The sequence below is a fragment of the Centroberyx affinis genome, unplaced genomic scaffold (assembly GCF_046629955.1).
Source record: "Centroberyx affinis isolate AG114_WGS23_722 - 3 ecotype Tasmania unplaced genomic scaffold, CSIRO-AGI_Caff_v1 ptg000366l_1, whole genome shotgun sequence".
Classification (NCBI taxonomy): Eukaryota; Metazoa; Chordata; class Actinopteri; order Beryciformes; family Berycidae; genus Centroberyx; species Centroberyx affinis.
Genome location: NW_027279037.1, coordinates 339755 through 355326, shown reverse-complemented (window position 1 = coordinate 355326; position 15572 = coordinate 339755).

The window sequence follows — 15572 nt, the reverse complement described above, 5'->3', positions numbered from 1 at the left end:
AGCTTGGACACAACTGATACATTGTTTGTACCTTTATTGATGACAAAGGTGGATTGAGGGGGATTGAGGTTCACCAAATGCAACGTATCTGCTTACAAATCACTGTAATTATCTGGAAAAATCAGTTATCCACACATGCAGTAGATGATAGATGCATTTCACATGCACTGTATGCACTTCAAATGTATTTCAGTCACCTGTAAGTCTACAGTACACCTAAATCATAAAGACTTTGTTAGGACCAGTAAAGAATGACAAGTATGGGCCTAGTTATGAACCCATGAGAATGTGTACAGGTCCTTATTCCAGTTTTCCAGTATTAGTATGCCAATTAGTGAATAAATCATTTGCAGTAAACAGAGAGAGAGAAGCAGTAATCAGTTAAATTAACATCTGGTCCAAACAAGGCTTAAAAACTATACAGTACATGCGAAAACTATGTGAGAACCTTTTAGAGACAGTAGAGTATTTGTAATTTGTACAAGACACAGTTTGTGTACTTTTCCCCATCTCCGCACACACATTCAAATGCATGGCTGGTCTCGTCACGGGGGCAGAGTCCTGCTCCATCATGCTGTCAGTCAGATGCTAGAGAGCAGAACCATTATGGTCCCATGTCATTTGTCTCTGGCTATAGGGGACAGGCGAGGCTCATTACTGTCTGCGCCGGCGAGCCCCGGGCTCACTGCGATGCAGCGGCCACACAGCAGCCAACAGGCTCAATTAGAAGACCTGATGGATTCCACACTGATAATACGACCATCAACCAGACTCTTCTTCAGACTATGTAGAAATCCTCTCCCTTGGTCTGGACGAGTGTTAGCATCACACATGCGACACACATTTCATATTGACCGGTTCTATGTGTTGGCTTCACATTAACGTTGTTGGTGGTGGTGGCGTTATTGTGTTGATTTTTGTTATTGATGTTGTTCTACTCCGGCGCGATTGTGTAAAATTAAATCACAAGACATTAACTGTATCGGTGTTATTCTGTTTGTATGAGATGATACCAACTAGAGGCTTGTAGCCTTTGCTTTGATCATACAAGCAAAAGACAAGAGAGAAGAAGGAGTAGGGGCAGAGGGAGGAGAGAGACAGCGACAGAAATAGAGACAAATAGTGTTGGCAACTTCTAGTTACAAATCCTATCTTTTAAATAAGACACAGAGCTCGCTCACAGCATTGAAGTGATCATGGAATATAGACTGAACAGACCATAACTGGGAAACACACACATGCACACACACACACACACACATATACACACACACACACACACACATGCACGTACTGACATTGACAAACATGAAGTTACTGTCTCACTATCAGTCTGAATTATTTAACCAGACTGTCCTGTCTTAACTTTAACCTCACCTCATGCATATTTACTGCCATGGAATGAACCACATGCATATTAACTATCAAAAAATTGACCATAACTTGACTTGAATGGTGGATCTCATCCAGAACAATGACCTAGTGTGACCTGTATATATACAGTGTTGAACTGATTTTCCAATCTTAAACTCTTCACTTCTGTAATGCCAACCAGCAGTCATCAGAAAGTGAGAAACAAAGAAAGATGCTTGTTTTGAGTTTCATCAACTGAACTTGCATTGCCCTGCAGCACCTTATACTTAGCTACTTAGTCCTTTTTGTTCCTATGTGAAGTGAAAGGCTTTCAGCTTTCCACAGACTTCCCCACGGGGATCAATAAAGATTCATCTCATCTTATCTGAGAGACCGCCTTATGCAGCAGATCCACGTACTGCACGCATGTTGTTTACTCATTTCGCACTGCGGCTAATTAGGGGCATTTCTCAGAGACACTGACATGTTTTTCTATGAGAGAATGTGTCAGGACGGGGAGGGCAGCAGCGCCAGTAAGACTATCAGTTATCTCACCGTCAGCTGCTCTGTGACTCCTACAGATTGTCTGGGTCATTTGCTCCAACATGCCAGTTCTCTATTCTGAGATTATAAATCATATAAAGAATGATTGGTCTGCTGCTGTAAATCATCTTAACAGTGGTCTTTGACAGTCACTATAGGCACTAGTAAATTAGGAGCTGCCTGTCACATGATCTCTAGCGGCTTAGAGAGATACATCAAATAACTGCAGTCTCTTCTGTCACCAAGGTCAATATTTTTTTCATGGGATCACAACCAGAGACAACCAGTAATCAATTATCAGTAATAATTTGCTGCTTTGGGATCATTGTGAGTATTCATGAGCCCCGTTCACTTTCTGGTATCAGCTACTGAAAATCTGTTATATTGAAAAGACAAAGAAATCCCCCTTAAGCAACAGAAATCATCCCTGAAGTTTTGTTGTTTGTTTCCTTTCCCCTCTGCAACCTACTTCTCTGTCCACGACTGGCTTCTACAGCACATTCCAAACCCGGGTGTTCACACACTCACTACAATATTTGGTAATTTTATTACCAAATTTTTACAATTTATTATTGAGGCAGATAATGTCTACCATAACAGGTATTACATATTAGAAAGATTAGATATTATATAGAAAATATTTCTAGCAATCTGTTTTTTTGAATGACTGGTAAAAGTGAAGGCATAGTCTCCGTAATCTCCATCCTTGGAACAGATAACCTCCATCTTTTCTGCAGTTTGCAATTACAGTTTAGTTTTGGGAATCTATTTTTACTGTGTTGCAGTTGAATAAAGCGCTATCATGACACTGCAGTATGTGCATCAAGAGAGGAAGACTGGGGGGTGCACACTGACCAGTGAAGCAGAAAGACGTTTGTATGGATAAAGACACATCAAAACCTCAGTATGACAGTGCAGCTTCGCCCCGCTGTCACCAATACTCACACAGTAATTGGTGTGTGTCTGTTCGTCTTTCTCTCCTTCCTTCCTTCTCTCTCTCTGTATGTGTGTGCGCGTGCGCGTGCGTGTGTATGATGACCAAAAAAAACCAAAAAAAACTTCACAGTAAAACTTTTATTATTTCTCTGGTCTGACCTCATTAAAGATGTACTGGCTGAGTTCTACTGTTGCAAAGGGACTGAGGGTGGTCTGATCTGAGAATGTAGATGGGCCGGAGGGTTCGAGAGCTTTTAAGTCCATAATGTGATATATTTAAAAGGAATGGAGAGCAAGACCTGCAGCAGACAGGTCTCCTGATGATGAATAGTTTGCAAAGTTAAGGATAATTGAACATTACACAGTTCAAACTCTTGTTTTAACATGTTGGTTGTGGCATGTAGTTGAATATTATAAGTTATTCTGTAGCAGTTGATGCCATCCTCTCCATTTTCTTAGCAAGTGGTGAAAATAATAAATCAGTGGTCATTCTGTCACCCATTAAGTAATGTACATAGATGCACCATCAGTTTATCTATCTAAAAAATGTATCAATCCCTCCTATTGATATCAGGACTGTTTGATGTTGTTTAGTGTTATTGTATCTTTCTTCATTTTTGAGAGGAGGGTGACACAGGAGTAGACTTTATTTAAAGGTTGCTGGAAGGTGTTCTGATGAAGAGGATGCATATGAGGATACAGTATGTTAGAGGCTAAACCAAACTGAATGGCTGCAGTGTCTCATCCTAGCTCATTCAACTCAAAACTGCTGTCCTTTCTGTCTCTTGGTCTTTTTGTTTTCTCTGCGCTTGCTCTCTTTCATTCACTGTTTTCTTTTCTTTCTCCTTCATTTGTTACATTTAGAGAACATTCAGAAGACAACATATTGAGGTAGGTTTTCAAATATTTATTTAAAGGTGCAATGTGGAGCATTTTACCATCAGTATATCATTGCCACATTCATTTTGAGACATTAGTGTAATTATAATAAACAAACAGACCATCAGCAAAAACACTGGCAGCTTTTACTGGCCTCTACTCTGCATTTTGAGCCACTAGGTCAGATTTCACAGGGAATATGCTGCATTTCTTTATGGCAAAGGGAACTTGCTTTACAACACAAAACTCATCCTCTAAATTGAAAGAGAAAGCAAACACATTTATGGCAGGGAGGGAGAGAAGGGGACAAGCAGTAACATCCTCTTTGCAACAATGATTTTTATGCCTCCGCGCCGGCGACAGCCGTGGCCGGAGGCATTATGTTTTCAGGTCGTCTGTCCGTCCGTCCGTCCGACTGTCCCATTCTTGTGAACGCGATATCTCAGGAACGCCTTGAGGGAATTTCTTCAAATTTGGCACAAACGTCCACTTGGACTCAAGGATGAACTGATTAGAATTTGGTGGTTAAAGGTCAAAGGTCAAGGTCACTGTGACCTCACAAAAGATGTTTTTGGCCATAACTCAAGAATTCATATGCTAATTATGATAAAATTTCACACAAATGTTTAATAGGACAAAATGATGAAGTGATGACATTTTATATCCAAAAGTTCAAAGGTCAACTTCACTGTGACATCATAATGTTTTGCTTACCACTGTAGCTGAGAAAACGATCTTGGGTCATTCTACAAAAACGGTGGAAGTGCTGTCACTTACTTTTGCAGACACCAAAATCCTTTAAGTTGACCTAATAATCACATTAATTATATATGTCCAATAAATAAAGACTGTCCTTGCAATGATAAAACAAAGTTTATTGGCAGAGGCATACAACCGCGAGGCGGCTATTTCTAGTTATTCTTATTTTGTGAAACATTACCTCCAAAAATACCACTGCCGTAAGAAGGAGGCTACCAAGTGCCTCAACCATGGTCTTATGTCTTTATGGTAATTATACATGGTATCACAATTAAAGCTCCTGTAGGCAACTGTGGAGAAATGAGCAAGAATTTGAAAGTACACAACAAAAAAATCCCCTCCTCCCTCTCTGCTCCCTCCCTCCTGTAACTCCTCCCTCCAACCGAGGGTCAGGCTCATGCATGAGAGTGGCTAACTTAATAAATTCAAAATCTTGTCAAAGTCTAGTTGTTCTTAAAACATTTGCTAGCAAAAATAATTTTTGTCATCATAGATTAGCCATTGCAGTTACAAACATAGATTGTGATACAAACATTGGTGAAGCGAGGTTCACACACGTCTCCTTAGCACTGGGGAAACTTGATAAATTCCAAACTTTATCTTTTCTCTGAGTATTAAGGCTTTACATGTATTACTGATCAAATCTATGTACATTTACTTGTTGAATTAAAGTTGTATAAAGTGGCATAATCAGATGATGTCATTGTTGAGGTATTGCAAGGAGATGCACACACCTCATGTAGGGAGTCTACTCAAGTGGCTTTATTTTGTGTTTATCCCCTGTTGCTGTCTCGTGGTTATATTATGGTAGTCAGGTGGTATTACTGTAATAAAAATACAGCATAATACTTTGAATGCATGCAGTAGCTATTGTTCCATGTTTAAGCATCAATTAAAATGTAGGCTACAACTACAGAACTACTGTAAAAGTTATATCATGAACTGCAGAGAATTGAATAATATAATATTAAATGATAGCTTGGCATAGAGTGAATGGCAGGCTCCTCATCCACAATGGGACTCAGGTAAGCTACTGCATGAGAGTGACATAACAAGTTTATATAAGTCTTATAGGTATGTGCTGACGTAAGTGTGGAGCTTGAATCGGACAGTGAACACAGGCAATTATGGTATATGGTTCATTCACTCATAAGTTGTTAATGCTCTGAGGTAGTTGGCTGACTTTATAGCGGAGCACATGTTAAACCCGTTAGACCAAATGTGGGAGTTCCAGGTGCGTAAATGTTTGACATAAAGTTTATTACTCCCGGGTCCAAATAACGAACACATTAGATATAAGGTATAACGATACATTAGTATGCATGACTGTACATAAGCTCTGGGTCCACTAACCTGAGCATGTATATCTACAAGTTTCTGTTCAAATTACAGTGCATAAATCAAACAAAATGACTTAAATGAGTAACTGAAATCATTCTCACATTCTGATTATAGTGAGTACAACTAGGGAATTCCCTGTTTGTGTTAGCTAGGCTGAACACCCTCGTGATTCGTTCCATCAGTTAACTCGATTGACATAAACTCAAATTTACACTATTTATGCAATATTCCGCTTAGTTTTAACATGGGGCTTATTCGACACTGGACCGCCATGAAAACCAGAATATAAACTACTCATCAAGATCGGATGCAGCTGGACGAGTTTGTAGCCTTTGGATTTTTACTTCCCATTCATTTGAATGAGGCCACGAAAATAGCCTGAAATCTTATGCATGCTGGGATAGGCTCCAGCCCCCCCATGACCCTGAATAGGAATAAGTGGGTAAAGAAAATGCATGAATGAATGAATGAATGAATGAATTAAGTTTGTGGTAATGACAATCTTAAAGTCTGTCTTTCAGACTTTGGGGCCTATGACTGTGATGTATAGTCCCTTTTGCAATTTTAAGTGTGGCTAAAACCAAGCTCATTGTAGAGACTGATGAGTAACTTGTAAATAGGAGACATGTGGGGTTTTTTTCTGGCTTAATAATAATAACAATAATAATAAAACACAAAATATAACAGAAATGGCATTTTTCCCTATGTGGATATCAAGCAGTTATACCAAGTGTTTAAAATTTGGTAAAATGTGTCATTTTGTCACCATAAATGTAAGCATTTGGGGTCACAGCCACCCTCCAATAAGGTGGCAATTAAAAATAAGATCTTCCATTTTGAACCCTTATCATAGAATCACCTGCATTTAAACCATGTGTTGCTGCTATGTCAATGTGCCTGACTGTGCCCCATCTTTGTTCAGAGATCAATTATACTCAGCGTATCTCATATAAAGTGAGTGGCACACACATTGCAATTAAAGCTACTGAAATAACAATTGTCTTTAAGCAATCTTAATAACTGAATATTGGTGTACTGTGTGTGGTGCATCTGTATGTCACTGAAATGTGCTCTTTGGTATGGATTTGTTATTTCAAGTAGTGTAGTGCCACCTACTGTACGATGTGTGCTACAGCCGGTTGAACCCATTGACGCGGAGAAGAGCAGAAGAACCAGAGTTGTTTAAAGCCAGACAGCCGACGGCACAGTGATGAAATCAAGGCCATTCTCATCAGACACAGGAGGATGTGACTCTGCCTGTATTTGAATTGTCTGATTGACTGTAGGCTTGTCCTGAGGAGTAAATTCTGGGCCAGCAATTAGAGAATTTCCCCATCAAGACAGTAAGACGTTCGAATAAAAGCTGCCTCGCTGGAAACATCAGGGGGAGAATATCTTTCCAGCATTGTGAGGTTTTTATGATGATATGATGACTTTACATTACTTCACTTTGCACTACAGTACTATCCTCTTATGTTTTTTATTATTTCTTTCATCCTAATTTGTGTTTTTCTATTTTTAACTGAATCTTTTTATTTTTATTTTCTATTTATCTTTGTGAATATATGTTACTATTCTTTTTATTGTTACTATTCTTTTTATACTGAGAGGACCCAGCATACAAGCATACAAGATCGCTGGGAATAAAACAGGCAAAAGCCGCCGTTTAGATTGCCCATGCAATCACTGTAGGGCTGCAACGTCCAACATTGTGTTGAATGTGGTTGATTGAAATGGCTGATTGAAAAGTTGTAATCACTGAGGCGTTGTACTAGAAAAATATATTAAATAAAAAATAATAAATGTGAACAAATATGATATTACACGTTTGCAGTATTGACTTGCACGTTTGCAAATATTTTCTGTGACTTGAAATTCAGACCATGGGCGTGTGAATCATTTTCTGTGAGTGTAAATTCCATCATGCACAAAAACAGAATCATAATTTCAGTACTGGAATCATTACATTCACACTGCCAAAAAACTGCCAACACACACACACACACACACACACACACACACACACACACACACTCACAACCACCACTCTCTCACTATGATTTAATTTTCTTCTCAAGGCTTTAATTATCTTGTCATTCATACATTTTGATGTTATACTGTTTTGTTCATTGTTGTATCTGTTGTTATCTAATTAAGTTGTGTCTTCTTGAATTTTGATTTTTTTTGTTTCACTTGTTCACATTTTTATATGTCCCTTAATTATTTTTTTTTATCTCAACCATACCATATTTTTTTACTCTTCTTTCTGTGTTTTATTATTGTGCTTTATCAGTTTTCACATCTCCCCCTCTACATTTTATCCCTGTGACACATCCCTCTCCATAACGGCCTACGTACAAACAGCCACTCTGGCTGGTTTGCCTGGACGTTGTCTGTGCTTTGAATCATTAGACACTTGGCAGACTGCAGGGCAAAGGACTGTTAGTCACTCCATGGGCGTTGGTATGGTATAATCTAAAACTGGGTGCAGCAGCAAGAGATGAAAAGGTGCTGTTCTGTATTGTCTCTGTGCTTTATTTCATTCATTTTTTTGTTTTGCAGAATATTTGGAGTAGAAGGAAAGCTTATTTGAGTAAAGAGGCAACTAAATGAACTACTTTGTGTCTTAAACTGTTGACTGTGAAAGGGACCATCAGTGTTTTGATGAGAATGATCCTCCTCTGAGGATGATCCAGCCATCTATTTGTTTGTCATAGGCTGCTTTTTCATTTGTAAAATAGCTTCACATCTTATTTTGCATGATTTGATTCCACAGGGTGTCTGAATGCCTAGCTGAGATATTTTCAGTTCAGTCAGTGAAGACTATTTTCCCTCATATATCTTCCGTGAGTCATACAGGCAGTGTAGTTTTATGAATTTACCCACTGTATCAGTCATCTCTATAAGGGAGTGACACCTAGAGACTATGACTAAGATAATCACAGTAGTGGGGTGAAACAGATCAACCCATACCTTAAGCAATATTTCTTCAAATCGTAGTTCTTCCCTCTCCCACCCAAACATGGTTTCACGCATTCTGATTTCAGTGGAAAATTACTTTAGCTTCATGCAACTATTCAGACAATAAACAATTTAATGTAATCCAGATGGTATGAATTTCCAGGAATAGGGTCAATATTCCCATCTGGATTTATACAGGTGGACGACATTATCCAAACACCAACACACCTCCCACAGTCACGGCTCTGGTGGCTCTGTTTGGGTGTGAGTGCATTTCTTTGGCCCACTTTCCCTTTAGAGGCAAAGCTGACTACTGTCAATTTCTTAAGTCTGACCGATCACATTAATTTCATGGTGAACTTATTTTCCTTATGACATGGCATGACATGACATGATATCCACAGTGACAATTGGAGTGCCTACTCAGACAAAATGTCACTAGAGGGCACCCCAAGACACCAAAACAGCATACAGTGTCACTTGAAGCTTGGCTGAATGCAGTTGTCCCTACACACATGCAGCTAAACAGTGATCTGGCTTGTCCTTGCACATACCTGTGTGCATTATGTGACTATGTTAATCAGATTTTACATTTACAGTTTATACATTTAGCTGATGTTGTTATGCAGAGCAATTTACAATAAATACAACAGCAGAATAAGCTCAAATTCCTACAACATTACAAGTGGGCCTAACCAATAGTCAGAAACACAGATAATAACAAAAGACGGAACAAATATTTCTGTATCTGTAGAATGGTCATATATGATAGAGAGGTGCTAGGTAAAGAAATGAGCTGAGGAGGAAAGTTTGAAGTTTTTTTTTTTTTTAAGAAAACAGGGGTACAAATACAAACAAATAGAGGAAAATACTGAAGTTAGGAGATATAGGAGAGGGAGATGTGCATCAGAGGAGATCAGGAAGTACAATATGTCTTAGAAGAGATCTTTGGAGTGATGAGTCAATTGTGTAGCAGTGATGTGGGCCTCACACAATAGTTGGTTGTCCAGGATCACACCATGACTGTCGGCAGTCTGGGCAGGAGTGGCGGTGTTATCAGTGATGATAGGGAGGTCTTGCGGAGGACAGGATATGCAGGGAAGAGCAGCTCGGTCTCAGCGAGGTTGAGCTTGATGTGGTGGGCAGACATCCAACTAGAAATATCACCTAGGCAAGCAGAGGTGCATGCCAGAGGAAGGAAAAGAAAGAGAAAGTTTAGTGTCATCAGCATAGCAATAGTAGGAGAAATTATGGGGTGTGACTGAACCCTGGAGAATCCCAGAGGAGGGAGGGGGTGTATACGGTGAAGACAGAGGTTTCCTCCACAATACCTGATCTGTACAGTCTGGTAGAGAGTGCAGATTCAGGGATCCGCAGGTCAGCAAGGGTGGCAATCTGGTTCATAACTAAGGTTCAGTGTTGAAGACCTCAAGACTCAGAATTTCCACTAATCTTCTTCATACTCCCACTGAAATTGATTCTATGTCATCTGGTGTCAATGGTAACTAATATAAACTAATAGTAATAATTACTAATTGATTAACTATTGTTTACTTCCAATACCGAAACACAACCGAAACACAACCAAGTGAACAGTGAATGTTCTAGAGGAACAGGATTAAACCAAAAGTACTAGTCTGATATGGTGTATATTACCTAAATTCTCTCATATAATACTACATTTTGTGAAAGCATCAAAATACCAGGGAGGTAAAACTCAGTGGGCGTGATGGCTGATAACATGAAAACAGCTTTGTAGCCAATGTAATCCAGGGGCATGAACTTGATGAGAAGTGAGAGTGGGATTTGGATTAAGATAGAGCCGTACCACTGCTGCACGCAAGTATGTTTAGTCCTTCCTCAGTAAAAGGAACTGATACGGCTCCTCTAGGGGTCTTATCAGATGTATGGCACGGCCTGGCATGTCCTGGCAGCAATTTAGGGCAGCTGTTGTAATCCAAATACAAAGTTACGAGAATCTGCGAAAGTGCTGGGTGACTCATCTCAAAACCGGTCCAGTTCAGATTGATGAGATAACTCAAATTCATGCTCAAGTGAGATCTGGTTTTCTGATGTGGTCTGTCACTCTGCACATGAAGGCGTTTCAGGACCAGTGTTGCGTGCTAATTAAGCTGAAAACTGATCATGAGATGTCAGTTTTTCACTGTTTTTTCATAACTCCAACATCATAAAATTGAGAAAGTAACATCTTAGCTGAGATGTTACTTGTATTACTTGTGTACAATCTCAGTTTCCACAGTAATTTATCATTTTTAGTGATTGCTCAAATTCCTGATGAAGATTTGAAGAAATACACATGATATAAATTACTTCCTCAGATTATTTGTCCAATAAAATATGTCCAATAAAATATTCAGTTTTGTTTTTCATCATGTTTCTAAAGAGGTTTTAGGATAAACCATTCAGAATGAGAGAAGCATACTGCACAGTGACACAAAAAGGAGACACCACCCTTTTTTTGTAAGACTGAGAAGATATCTCAGTGAGCAACTAATTCCTTTTCCTTGTATTCACTTTTGGCATTAATTTACTTAAATTCAAACAAAATAATGGTAAATAAAGCCGTGCACTGACTGTCAGCTTTGCAACTCGAGAGGCTGTTGCACACCCTGGACACAGTGACTAATAATCTATGAGTATTAGCTGTGTGGATGGCTGATAAGTAGACACTCCAGACTGTCCTGAATCCTGAAGAGACTCACTTGCACACTGTGACTATTAAAATATGTTTTCCTTCCTCTGCCCACAATGATAGCTTCAAAGCAGCCGGGGTGGAAAGGGAAGTTATGAAGTTATCGAGGGAAGGGCCCTGCTTTCTGCACCAGCTTGATGGATGAATGGCTGTACATTCAGCTGGGACTCAACTTCTATTATTTGGCATATCCCAACAACTTGGATCAAGACAACCTCATAGACCAAGCACAAAATCTTTGGCTCTAACTCATCAAGAGTTTCTAGTTCAAAACTTCTCCATTAATGGTGAGTAGATGAAGATATAGAGGACAGCATGAGGAGACGAGAGAGAGAGAGAGAGAAAACGGGAAGAACTATCAGTCCGGTCCACATACAGGACTTGAAGCTCGGGGAATACCGAACTATCCCTGGAATATTTCATACCAAGTCCAAAATCTAAAGCAGCTTGCATGTGAAAATTCCAGTGACTTAAAAAAATCAACAATCCCAACTGAATTACCTTCACCTGGAACCCAGAGCTTTTGTTACACTGCCAAGAGCTTGATGAAGCTCGCTCACAAATTTGAACATGACAGTGAAAACATCAGATGTCCATTAAGTGTCATGGTAACCTGTTGCAGGTCGTTTAGCTTTGCTGTTGATTAGCTGCTGTGAAATCAACAAGACACGCCAGTTACAATTGAAACCAAATGAAACCTTTTGGACTAAGTATGTTGGTCCACTCCCGCCCTGACAACACACACACACACACACACACACACACACACACACACACACACAAAAACATGAACACATGCACACACACGCACGCAAACACACACACACACACGCGCACACTACACTGTGGAATTGAATCTGTGTAGTGCCAGAGGTAGGCCGGTGTGGTTTGGTGCTCTGGATCTGTGGTTTCCAACGCTCTGTGAATATATTGGAGCATGCAGACTGGATATAATCTCTGGCAGGGAAAGAGACATTTTTACATTGACCTGCTGCTGCATAACATCCCTGTTTTATGAAAAAAAAAAAAGTTGTTTCACATTACCCAGCAACAATGAAAGAGGATCTAAGGTGAAATATTTCTTGTCACAACTTGTTTTGTAAAGTTATTACAAACAGTGCAGGATCTGTTCATCAGTTTAAGACTAAATTATCTAATTTAAGATGTTGATTGTTAATCATCTCTGACTTTTGAATATAAATTGTTACTATAAAGCTCCTTTAGATTAGTACGCACATCTGCCTTGGCCCCAGAACTTACTGTAACATTTACGTTGAAGCATGAGGTGCTTCAGCCACTCACCCCGGTTTGCGATATTGCATGTGTGTGTATGTGTGTTTGTGTGTGTTAGTGTTGGTGTTGGAAGAGATCCAGGCCTGCAGATGGCCCTGGTTTGTGTTTGCAATGAATGGCTGCAAGCCTCACACCTCCCAAGTGACCATGACAAAACGTGCACGCACACACACACACACACACACACACACACACACACACACACACACACAGCTCCATGCAGACTGACTCTTCTCCAAGGGTCGGGTCAGAAAAATCCCCCGAAGTCCACAGAGAGTTGAGGCCTTGTGGTTTCACTAAGTAGATATGTGCTGCTTTGACGCTGCAGCCAGGACCGGATGATTTAAGTGACATGGCATAACGTATCAATCTATAACAGAGCAAGGCGGATCTGCAGTATGAATTAGATTGTTTGAAAGTTTCCAATCTAGTCAAGACAGATACACTATAAAGCCCAACAGCAGTACCATTTTGGACTCCCTTCAGATCCAGCTACACCCGTGCCAGACTGTAATGTGTTGTGTCTGGGCAGGGCCACAACATCTCATTGGCTGTAGCTCCTCTCAGGTGAACTCACGTGTATAAATAGAAATAGCGCTCCCTTTATATAAAGCTTCTGACTCATACATGACACTCGCAAGCTTGAGCAACAGCAGGAGTTTTACAGTGGAAAGGCGAAAGGAGTCAAGCAGGTCGAAGAAGGTAAATGTACCTGGTTTCACCTGCGCAGAATACCTGGCCGGCAGCCACTACTATAGCAACAACAACAACAACAAGCCAGGAAAGCCTTTGGACTTCCTGGGAGATCCCCTGGAATGCAGGCTCAAGTGTGGGCCAATGTTTGTCGACTCAGGAATGTTGCCTGGGCGACGGGAGGCCGTGCGGAGGGAAGCCCCTTATCTGCTGACTTTGTCATTCAACCGTTGTCACGGTGCAAAGGCTGCTGAGGTAGAGATGAAAAAAAAAAAAAGGAAAACACACACATACACACCTTAAGGTTGGGCTATATGTGTGTGTGTCACCATGGAGATACTCTACAGTGTTTGGGTGGAGCATACACTTCACTTCACAGGGTATGAATGGTTGTAAAGGAGGGAGAGAGGGAGAGAGAGAGAGAGAGAGGGCGTCCCTTGGCCTTGAGTCAGAACTGGTAGACTTACACTTTCAAGCAGGCACTCCAAAGACCCAGATTCATGAATGAGCTTCCGACCATGGGCTTGTTTACCTCTGTGAACGACAGGGAGGGTTGGATTCAAAACCTCACTCAGAATGTGGAATGTGATTGCGACACGACTCTCTCTCTGCAGTACCGTCAGTTCATGCTTTGTTTGGCGCTCAGTGAATCTCATGATGACTTCAAATGGGGATTTTTTGTGTGTAATGCAGTCAAATGAATAAGAAATTCATTTCAGAATACATTTTTCATGATGATTTATCATAATTTAGACAATGGGTTGTCACTTACTGGTACTTGATCTTACTTTGTCTACCTATTTGCATACATTTACACTTGGAAACTTGGATTTCTATATCCATATCAATATTTCCATCTCTCCTATATACATCATATGATGACAGGGCAGTGTAGGGTAAAATATTACTTCATCTCAGTATGCTGCATTCCCACTGTAATGAAGCTAGACGACATAGAGATTTGCTTGTTCATTTGGCTTGATCTTCTACATTTGGACAATTTGCTCATGATCAATCATTCAAGAAGGGAGTTTTCAAGACAAAACTGCACCAAGGTCTGAGATTTGCCTTAAACTGCAAGACCACATTCTTGACCTGAGGACATGGGAACGTCACCAACAGCTTAGACTACAGCTGCAAAGCTGAGTTTGCACTTCAGGATGGTGATTTCTGAACACCTGTCATCAAACCCAAAACAGTCTTTTCAGTTATGTTTCATCGTCAACATTATGATCTCAACATTATGATGATATTTCAAATAACTCAATGCTACAATGAAAGTATGTCAGGCTCTGTCAGTGATTAGCACTGAGCCAGCTGAGTTTCATTCTCAGTCCTTTACTCAGTGTGGAGTTTGCATGTTCTCCTTGTGTTCGAACGGGGTTCCTCTCACAGTTCAAAGACATGCAAGCCAGGTGGATTGGAGACTGTAAATTTCCCATAGGTGTGAGTGTCTGTCTATCTGTTTTAGTCCTGCAGTGGACTGTCAACCTATCAAGAGTCTTCTTCTGCCCAGTATAGCTCGGATCCAGACCCTGCAACCCTGAAAAAGATTAAGTGATAGAAAAATTAATGCATCTAAATTCAGATTTGGATAGTGATTTTAGTCATTTTTTACTTATTTTTTATTATTAGTGAAGATAGACAGGAAAGATTGGGGAGATTTGATAATTTTTTTTTGTCTTTTTTGCTTTTTAGCAATTCTCCTCCCTTCCTGTCAAATAAAACTGCCATTCTCTCCTTAACTGATATCCCATTGGTTTACACTTTTGAATGATCCCTCCCCACGTTATGTCCCGCGCCAATATTCTGTTTCAACAGGAAATGCATCACATTAAGGAAGCAAGACACAGTTTCATTATGACTTTAACTAGTGCAACTGCCAACTATTTTTGACTATAAAAGAAAAGAAGGAAATTGCATTTTTTCATCCTTTTAGTTTTTAATTACTGATTTAATTGTCAAGGTTGTACATGTCAGGCATTACAAAATAACTTTTATTTAGTTTAAGTTTACATACAACAGAAAGTTAGTGTTCCTTCCACATTTTTCTGTGAGGAACCCAATTACAATTGTTTGGTCCAGACTGTATTCGCTGACA